This window comes from Rhinolophus sinicus, linkage group LG14 (genome assembly GCF_036562045.2).
Source record: "Rhinolophus sinicus isolate RSC01 linkage group LG14, ASM3656204v1, whole genome shotgun sequence".
In the NCBI taxonomy this organism is placed as follows: Eukaryota; Metazoa; Chordata; class Mammalia; order Chiroptera; family Rhinolophidae; genus Rhinolophus; species Rhinolophus sinicus.
The window spans coordinates 22,334,783-22,345,870 of record NC_133763.1 but is presented as its reverse complement, the minus strand read 5'-3'; the positions used below and the strand labels follow the sequence as shown (position 1 = coordinate 22,345,870).

General features: G+C 36.2%; 1 non-coding gene across 1 annotated transcript; it reads right to left on the bottom strand.

Moving 5' to 3' along the window:
- Positions 1-452: 452 nt before the first annotated feature.
- Positions 453-533, bottom strand: LOC141568721 (small nucleolar RNA SNORD115). Its single transcript, XR_012491941.1, has one exon. It is a non-coding gene; the product is annotated as a small nucleolar RNA SNORD115 (small nucleolar RNA).
- Positions 534-11,088: the final 10,555 nt, after the last annotated feature.

Below are 11,088 nucleotides of genomic sequence, written 5' to 3'. Positions count from 1 at the left end.
ATTTCAAAGTAAACATATCTTTAGGATTAACACTCACAGAAAAATAAACTCTTATTCATATTTATGTGTTCTAAATGAGTAAAACCTATTGCCTTTGGGCAAGACTTATTACTAATCTAATGTTTTATTTGGCATGTATCTGTGATCAAAGAAATCCACTTGCTTCAGATCATTAATGCAATGGTGCAACACTTAGCAGAACCTTTCTGTGAAAGACATAATGAGAGAAAAAAAGCTAAGGAATGACCCCAAATATACCTTACTATTAGGAAATATGGATCACTAAACCAAACATGGACCATAAGCATATACTGTTCACTTAGAAGTGCTTATACATGTTAGGGTCACATGAGATTCCTTCAAGGGATTGATTATCTCAAGCTCAAAATATCATTATTCTGGAAGGGACATAAGAATCCCCAACATCCTGTCCCAGGATTGTCATCTAGATTGGGTCTCAGCATAATCTTATTTAACATGATTTTTTGGTCATCATCTGTTTTCAAGACAACATAAGTTCTCATTATTGACCCAACAAGGTACTCCCCACACATCCATACACTTGGACCTGAATATCCTTACCAGAAATAAATTATGGATGTTACAACGCCAAGGAAAACATGAGTTTCCATGTATCCCATGCTAGACACCTGACTGACTTTGATTGTATACACACATGTTGAGGCTGTGACTGAGCTTATCTCAGATCCCCATCTTATTTATTATTTTTTTGGATAACTCCCAATACATATCTATTAGTCTGTGTCTGCCAGAAAGCATACACAAAAACAGGATTGTTCATACAAGAAGTGTGTTGAAAGAAAGAGCAGGGAAAAAGTGGGATTGCTTTCAGACTGTGCTACAGGGAAGATACCTATGTGAGGAGAGAGTGAAGAAAGGGGATTGGGTAAGCATCTTAGACAGTTCCCAGAAATTTTCAGTCAGGCTGATAGAGAGCCCATGAGTCCCCAAATTTCTCCTTGGAAAAGATCCTAATGAACGCAGGGTAGGATTTCAGCAGGGCACCAGCAGGATCAGCAGGCAAATACAAGATATGTGATTGGCACATTTTCATGGCTGCCATGTCAATTATTAAAATAAAGATTGATGAAATGCATAATTTTGTAGTGGAACAAAACTGGGTTTGAATCCTTGTCCTTTAACCTTGTACAAGTTCTTGAACTTTTCTGTCTCGTTTTTTTTCAGCTGTAAAAAAATGGAGATAATAATACCTGTTTCATAGTGTCATGGTGACTATAAAATGTCATGGTTATATAAAGCCCTTAGCATGGCCCCTGGTATGTAAATGCTAGTTCCTCTAAGTGTAGGGATACAGCAGACCTTGCATTGTTTGACCAAATGACGATTTCCTATTTCTGCTATAGATTGTAAAAAATTGTCAGTCATTAATTATTACATTATCTTACACCTGAAACTAATTAAAAAAAAAAAGAAGAAGAAGCCCTTTTCTCATAATATGTATAAGGAATATATATGGGCTTACTTAAAATTGGTTAAAATAGGATATAAAGTATTACTGACAGGAATTAGCATAACAATGCAGACAATGTTGGTTAAACATCAGTTTAGTATCTATAATTTAGTAGTAATTTTTTACTATTATTTAATTATAAGAATTTTTATGAAAAATATGAAATGGGGTAAACTATAATTTTTGGAGTTTCTAAATAGCTACCTGTTTTGAAAATTACAACACATCCATCCTAATCCTCAAAATAATATTCAATTGAAACAATGAATAATTACAATGAGTAATTACAAAAAGTAATTCAGTCTTGTTTAATGGTTAATTTCAGAAATTGCAGAGTTCATACTTCTTACTGTGAATTTAATACTACTGTAGTTTTACTCATTATTATCTTTGGCCTAGTTTTTAGGATTACTATAAATGAGAATGCCAATATTTACTTTAAAAGTATTTCACCTATGTTAGGTTAATCACCTTAAGACTTTTCAGATTTGAAAATTTTATGTTATCAATAATCTTACTACAGAAACCAATTTCTGCATACTGAAAAAAATGTAAAAACCAAGAAGGTAAGCATGATGCGTAGAATGCTGTTTTAATAATAATGGTATGAAGGAAAATATGATGAGAATTCACTCAAAACAATGACTATGTCCACTGGTGTCTAATAACTGGAGATTAATATTATCCCAAAATCTGAGACTAATGATAGACTTCCATTTAAATTATGTTGTATGAAAAAAAAAATCTGAATACAATTCACATAGACTAGATTTTTCTAAGTGAAGGGTCATCAAGACTGATTTTAAAAAATCATTTTTTTATTGATTTAAAAAGATAAAAATAGCTTTTGGTGTAAAAACCAAGTTATTTATACTATTCTATTTATCAGCTCTCTCTTTGAGGCTCACCTGGAAAAGCTGAAGTTACACAGAGAGGAATAAATTCTGGTTTTTCCTCATTGCACATTTCCTTTTTCTATGTTTTATGACTGGCAGCATTATATTGGACAGCAGATCAGGGTGGATGAACAGAAGGTGGACTAGATGCCACATCTATCGTTGTCTAGTCTTGCACTCCCCGAATGTTATAGTGGTTGACAATAAAGCATTGACCCTCCTGCTTCTCCCTTTCATCTGGTCTCTTTTATGTCACCCACACATGCCGCCATGTGTTCATCTACACATGTGCAAAGGAGAAGGACAGAATAATTATCTGAAAAAACTAGCCTAAAAACACTACAACTGAAAATCCAATTTCATTTGGAAAAATAACAGGTTAAAATGGAAAAATAAAAATCTAATGCTGTGTAAATTTTTCTCAGAATTTAAAATTGCATTGATATGATTGAGACAGAATAAACACAAGATTGAAAGATTGATTCTCCATGTCATAAAAATGATGACTATGTTTTTCACAATGATTGTGGGGCCTGGTGAATCAGATTCAACTAATCCTATAATTGTTATTAAAATTCTCACATCTCCTCTATGCCTTAAAATCCACATATTTTATGACTTCTGCTATTCTTCTTCTGTCCCAAAAAGAGGAACCTATATCACATTTCTCAACTAATCGAAACTTCTGCTCTTTCAGTGACTCCTTACTGGTGTAAACCATTGTACTAAAAATGGTCGCTGGGTGCTGAGGTACTGATCTCCTCAATTTCAAGGTAGCATGGTGCCAAAGTCGTTAGGTTGGTGCTATCTAGGTGTGAGCAGCTTTGTACATTTGTTTCCAATACGTTGCACAAATTCTGACAAGCTCTATGTGGGAAATATGTTGGAAGACATTGTCCTAGACTTGCCTTAGACCTCTTTCCTTTGCCTCCTCCAGAACCTGGCCCCACTGGTTTCCACTCTCTTTGCATTGAATTTTAACTGCCTGCATTGTATTCTCTCACAGCACAATCAGGATTCCCCAGTCTAGAGTCCCAGTACTAAAATAGACACATACAAATGTTGCTACCTCTCTTTAAATTTATACATTACTAATAACAACAAATAAAAAGAAAACCTCCATATTCAATTAAAATGGGAGATATCTGTAAACTCAAACCACAATACTTGAGGAAGGATGACCATAAATAGAAAGGGAGATCAGCAGAGGTTGAGAGAGAAATGCCTGCGGCTGGAGATTTCAGACAAAATTCGCTGATACAGTTCTCCATTTAGTTTTCCAAAGCAGGTGTCACATTCTAAAAGAAAAAGAGGAAAAAAAAACATATTTGTTGTTCAAGGTCATGGGAACTTGGTGCACAAACTGGCTGAGGGAGATTTCTGGAACTCATTTTGGCAAAAAGGATTGGAGAAGAAATGATGCAGACACACCATTTTTGTAGGAAGCAGTGTGTTGTTGAGGCAGAGGAGAGGAGAAAGGCTCCATGCGGGAAACAGGTACACCATGCCTGGTTTTTGTGACCTGGAAACCTCATCGACTCACAGAAGTTTGTGTCATAAGGACCTTCATTGTGTACCAGGGAGAATTCCTAATAGCCTGAAAATTAAAAACCTTGAAAGCTGTGGCCCTTTCCTCATGGGAACGTCCCACTACTTCTCGTCCAGGAAGAACTTTCCTCTTCAAAATTCTTCTACTCTTAATAGAACGAACCAAAACATATTAAAAAAAAAGAAAAAAAAAAGCAAAGAGAAAAAGAATAAGAAAAACAAACTGAAGAACTTAGAAAAATATTGGAAGAGGATGACAAAAATTTTGCCCAACATATTTATGAATTTACAAATTTGATGAAGCAAATCTGCCCTAAAATGGAATTCAAATCTCTGATCAGAGATTTGAATTCCATTTTAGAGCATGTTAAATATTTCCTAGAAGAGAACTGCGACCTCTTCTATGATCAGGAAGCCGCTGGCTCCTGAACCACACTGCCACCCACGATTAAGAAACAATTCTGAGGAAAACTCACACTGAATGGAGCTACTGCACCCAGGGCAGACCCAGGACTGCACTGTGGTCCCCACCAGCAAAATGGATACCTCATGTCCTTCTCCATGACATGATGATGCTGGTCATGGACACTGAACTGCTGCAGAAAATCCATATGCCACTACCAAACTTGCCAGCAGAAACAGCAGATGTCCAACTTCCATCTCACCTCTGCCTCCCAGAGTTCATGAGAGTGCATCAGGTTCAGCAAATCTGAATCACATCTGGAGCCCTAGCTACAAAGATGTCTGCAAAATGGAATCTGTAGCTTTTAAGTCACTGCAACACTGGGAAACAGCTGAAAGGATCATAGGTAAAACAAACCTGTCTAATCCATCAGAAAACACCTAAAGAGAATACTAAGGAAAATCATATAATCAATGAAATTTGGGTCATGTAAGGGAGAAAAGGGAGTTGATATATAAATATAATGGTTTCATCTTTGTTCATGTTAGATAATAGATACCTAACACAATACTTTTTTATATCATGGGCCACAAAGAAAATAATACTTACATACCAAATGCAGCATCTAGATGAGCCCCCACCTTTCATCCTGTTTCCTGTGACACATCTATAAGCCATCATATAACATGCTGTGAAATGCCCATTGAGAAGGTCTCTTCTAAACAGTAAGAGAATTAAGTGTGAAGTGCTTTCTGTGAATTTTATCAAAATTATAAATGAAAATACCCCAGCTACTTATTTTACACATGTACTTTCACATGTGTAAAATGTATTTATACAGATATTCATTGAGGCATTATTTGCAATGACAACTGCTTGGAACATTTCTATTTATATAGGGGACTAGTAAAGTAAGTTACGATAAATCAGTAACATAGATGGTAAAAGTATGGAATAGCTTTCTGTGTAGTAATATAGAATGGTCTCCGACATGTACATTAAGTAAAAACAGCAAGATGAAATTAATTTGTGTTAAAAAAAAGACATATCAGTGTATATATGTGTTTGTGTATGTTTAGTCTGTGCTAGAACCTTTCGTCCGCCTCCCCATATCACTTCTCCAACCTTCTCTGTCCTGCTGTCTGTTTTGGGAGGTTGACGTGCATGGTCTACAGCAGTGAGTTGTCTTGCCCTCTGGTTTCTTGTTGGCCTCAACAAATAGAGAAAACTGAGAAGAGATTGGAAGGAGGTAGGAGAGGGAACCCAGTGTCTTTATTACCCCATCTAAAGTGGCACCCTCTTGTAGATCATAATGGATTGGTTGTGGAGATTTATGACAATTTATCTAATTCTCACATCTAAGCCAGTTCTCAGATAGGAAGCCTTTTGATGGGAGACTCAACTGAAATAGGACTATATGGTAATTCTTCTCCCAAACCTTCTCTAGAAGGACCTTGGCAATTTATCAGGGTGACTGTCCTAGGAAAAAGGAAGTACTTCTATTTTCTAGGGATTATTATTGCTGGATTTAAATTGTTGCTAAAGGCTAGAGACTAGAAATTCCCCTGCAGTACACTGGACAAAATAGGAGATTATAGAAGTTGAGCAATAGATGGAATGTTGGCTTGTGTTCATCTCAGAGAGAGTCTAGTAGAAGTGTGGACCCATCCTGTGGTTACTCACCCAGCCCCTGAATACATGGTGGTATTTACAAGGCAGTAAACCAAAGGAAATACCACATTCTAAGGAAACTACAAAAGGTTTTGTAACCATCAACAAATTGAGAAGTACAGGAGTGGTTATTCCTATGATATCTCCATTTAATTTGCCTTTTAGACAATACAAAGACAGATGGATTATGAGGAAAGATTCAATATTGCTACCAAACTTATCAGATGATGATGCAATCATATCTGTAGTTACAGATGTTGTATCTTTATTGCAGAAATAAGCATAGCCCCTGACAGCTATTTACTATCAAACACTGTTTTCCCACTGATATCAGCATAGCAAATCAGAAACAGTTTGTCTTCGCATGAGAAAGATAAAAGTAAGGCCATTATCAACTCCTCTGTTCTTTGTTATAACATAGCCTAAGGTTGCGCTGTCCAATTTGGTAGCTACTAGTCACATGTGGCTATTGACCACTAGTAACGTGGCTGGCAAAAATAGACATGTGTTGTGAGAATAAAATATATACCAGGCTTTCAAGATTTAACATAGAAAAGTAAAATGTTATTAATATGTGGATTACATGTTAAAATGATAGTATTTTTAATGCCTTGGGCTAAGTAATTTTATCTTTTTCTTTGTACTCTTTAAAGTGAGTACTAGAAAATTAAAAGTGACAAATGTGGCTTGCATTTACTGTTAACATTATGTTTCTAGTGGACAACACTGGTCTAGAGGAAACTGGATTTGATTGCTAACCAAGATTGCATCATAGAGGTTCATTAAATTGATGAAATTAAAATAACTGGACCCAGTATAAAGGAAGTAGGACATATCCTACATGCCTTATTTAGTTTTATGTATGCCAGGGAGTAAATAATTCATGGATCTGCTACACCAGTGAAGATTCTAGGACTCCAAGACTCTTTGGTATGTTGTGATATGTCGTCTAAAGGGAGAGATACATTGTTGCATCCTGCATTGATCATCATATTAAATAATACATTGTTTGGTGGTTCCCTTTGGAGTTTAGAGGCAACATATTCTATATTTGGGCATGCTATTTTGACCTATTTACATGCTAACTAATAAGTCAGACCTTAAGTAGGGCCTAGGGTAAAGCCAACCAACCAAGCAACAAGGAAACGTAAAAAAAGCTCAGCAGCAAGTCCAGCTGCCCTGCCTCATTGATCTTATGTGCCAACAGACTCAGTGACATTAGAGGGTATGTTGCAAGTTCCAGGAGAATCATAGTGCAAGTCTCTGGGCTTTGGAAAAAGATCTCTCTCTCTCCTTCTCACTGAGAGTTATTCTCCTTTTGAAAACCATCTCATAGATTGCTACTGTCCCTGGTAGTGAATGCACGCTCAACCACATATATCAAGGGGACTGATTGTCATGAACTGGATATTATACTATCTACCTCGTCATAAAGATAGACGTATTCCAAACATTTCATTATAAAATGGCACAAGTAAATAGTACTGGCAAGTAACACAGACTTCCAGAATACTTTTGGCAAACGATTTGCCATCTCCCTCTCATCCCTATGTCGTGACCTCATGGGGATTCCCTATGAACAATTAACTAAAGAGGAAAAAGTAGGCCTGATTTATTCATGTATCTGCATCAGCTAAAAGTATATCTCTGCTGCACTTCTGTCCCACCTTCTCTCTGGGATGGTCCCAAAGGCATTCATGAAGGGAAGTGTTTTCAGTGGCTACAACTTCAGATAGAAAACTTTGCGTGAAATGAGAGATGGCTTCAAGTACAAATCTATACTGATTCATGAGCAATGATTAATGTACTGGCAGGCTGGACATGGACTTCAGAAAAAGAAGACTGCACAGTTGTTGACAAGGTAGTCTGAAGAAGAGGTACACAGGTGGAATGTTCCTAGAATGTGAAAATATTCATATGCACCTCAACCTCTTTCTCTGTTCAGTAGACCCATGTACAAAGTGAGCATGGTGGCAGCAATGGTAGTCTTTCCCTTTAAAATACCTGCTAATCTACAGACTCATTCCTTTAATACCAGCAATTTCCTAAATGAAAACAAGTTTTTATTCACCCACATAAAATACTAGGTTTTTGGAAACAACAGGAGAAAAACCCAAAACCACAACAGTAGTTTCAAAGGCATCAATTTTAATATTCCCTTATATTACCTTGTCAAGCTGATCTGCCTTTGAAAATATAGCAGTTAAATACTTAGTATAGTTTAAAATGGAAACAAAATCATAATTCCTTTCCTCTTTGTAGTTGGTGAATATGTATATATTGCAGTATTCTACTGCAAAATAAAAGTTACATGTTTGCAATAAAATATTTTGTCTCATGCAGAGCAGCAAGCTAAAAGTGAACAGTCACCAAGCTTGATGTGGCTACTTGAGCAATATCATTTGATCACCGAAGATGCCTTTCCCAAAGTGGTGGCAGAGCCTAAGTCTACTTGCCTCCTATGGAGAGGGACATGCCCCATGCAGGTATCAAAGGGTCCATTTCCCAGCTTTACCACTCAGCATATGTGTGATTTTGGGCAAGTCATTTAACCCCACTGAATTTCACCTTTTTTATAAACTTTATTTACTTAAGTGTATTTTTCCAGGACCCATCAGCTCCAAGTCAAGTAGTTGTTTCAATCTAGTTGTAGAGGGCACAGCTCACAGTGGCCCCTGTGGGGATCGAACCGACTAATTTATTGTTAAGACCACCGGGTTCTAACCAACTGAGCTAACTGGCTGCCCTATGTGTGAGATTGGGCAGGTCATTTAACCCCACTGAATTTCACCTTCTTGTTTTAAAAAAAATTTTAATTTTTTTTTATATTAGTTTCAGGTGTACAAAACAATATGATTAGACATTTATACCCTTCACAAAGTGATAGTCCCCCCAAGTCTACTATTTCTCTGACATCGTATATAACTGTTACTATACTACTGCCTACATTCCCTATACTGTACTTTACATCCTGTGACCATACATATGTATATTTCTACATCAGCTTCAGGTGTACAGCGCGGTGGTCAGGTGTCTACACAATCTATGAAGTGAGCCCCTAATGAGTCCAGTACCCATCTGGCATCCCACATAATCTTTACAGCATTACTGATTATATTCCCCATACTGCATTTCACATCCTCATGACTATTTTGTGACTACCAATTTGTACTTTCTAATTCCTTCACCTTCTTCCCTATCCCCTCACCCATAAGGTTTTTTTCTCTGTATCTCTGAGTCTATTTCCGTTTTGTTTGCTCATTTATTCTATTCTTTAGATTCCACATATAAGTGACGTTATATGGTATTTTTCTTTCTCAGTCTGACTTATTTCACTTAGCATAATATCCTCTAGGTCCATCCATGTTGTTGCAAATGGTGAGATTTCATTCTTTTTTTATGACAGAGTAATACTCCATTGTATATATGTACAACAATTTCTTTATCCAATCGTCTGTTGATGAGCATCTTGGTTGTTTCTATTTCTTGGCTATTGTGAATAGTGCTGCAATAAACATAGGGGTGCATATATTTTTTTTTTGAAATAGTGTCTTGGATTTCTTTGGATAAATACCCAGGAGTGTAATTGCTGGGTCAGAAGGTAGTTCCATTTCCAGTTTTTGGAGCTACCTCCATCTGATATCCATAGTGGCTGCAACAATCTGCAATCCCACCATCAGTGCACGAGGGATCCCTTTTCTCCATGTCCTCACCAACACTTGTTTGTTGATTTATTGACGATACCCATTCTGACAAAAGTGAGGTGGTATCTCATTGTGGTTTTTATTTGCATTTCTCTGATGATCAGTGATATTGAGCATCTTTTCATATGTATGTTCTCTTTAGAGAAATATCTCTTCATGTCCTTTGCCCATGTTTTATTAATTGGGTTGTTGTTTGGTGTTGAGTTGTATGAGTTTTTTTCTTTTATCTTTCTTTTTTTTAAAATAAATTTTGGATATTAACCCTTTATCAGATGCATCATTGACGAATACTTTCCCCCATTCAATAGGATGTCTTTTTGTTTTGTTGATGGTTCCATTTGCTGTGTGAGAACTTCTTAGTTTGATGTAATCCCATATGTTTACTTTCCTTTTGTTTCCCTTGCCCGAGGGCATATATCAGTAAAAATATTACTGAGGATAATGTCCGTGAGTTTACTTCTTATATTTTCTTCTAGGAGTTTCAGGGTTTTGTGTCTTACATTTAAGTCTTTAATCCATTTTGAGTTTATTCTTGAAATTCACATTCTTTACCTGTGACAAGACCTTATGGGCTTGTGTATGATCACGTTAGAAAAACTGTAAATAAATCAGTGTGACTAGATCATGGGGGTGAGTTTAGGGGAGTGGAGAACAAGGAAACTGGAACAGAAGGCAGAGTTCATCTGATGAAAAGCACAGAAAGTCACTGTAAGGACCTAAGTTTGTGTTCTGCAGGATTTGCATAAGTCACAAGTTTGAGATGAACTGTATGTTTTTGTTTTCATACCTAATTCTCAATTAAGCTTCTTATTTCTTTTTATGTCCCCAAGCAAACAGTGTCTTCAAGTATCTTTAAGGAAAGTCACACCCTTTACTTAACAAGGCCTGTTTCAATTAGAGTTTGTCACCTCTTGTGAAGGAACCACTTAATAACATTGCAACCCAAAAATAAACCATGAGGAAGCAAAAACTTAAACAACTGTAGTCAAAAATAAAAATGGTAACACTGGGATGAATAATGCATAAAATACATATGATCAAATTCATCACCTGCATCATCACAAGAAGTCCAAAATTTACATTTTGCAATCTAGACCTATGCTGTAATATAATAGCTACTAGTGACAACCACTTGAAATGTGGCCAGTCCAGACTGAGATGTGCTGTAAGTGTAAAATATAAAATATGCCACAGATTCCAAACAGTTAGTACGAAAAAAAAGTAAGATGTCTCATTAATATTTTTATGTTGATTACAAGATGAATGATAATATTTTAGAGTAGTGTTATATAAAATGAATTGTTAGAATTAATTTCACTTTTTTCTTTTGCCTTTTTAATGAAGCTATTAAAAATATAAAAATGCATATGTGGC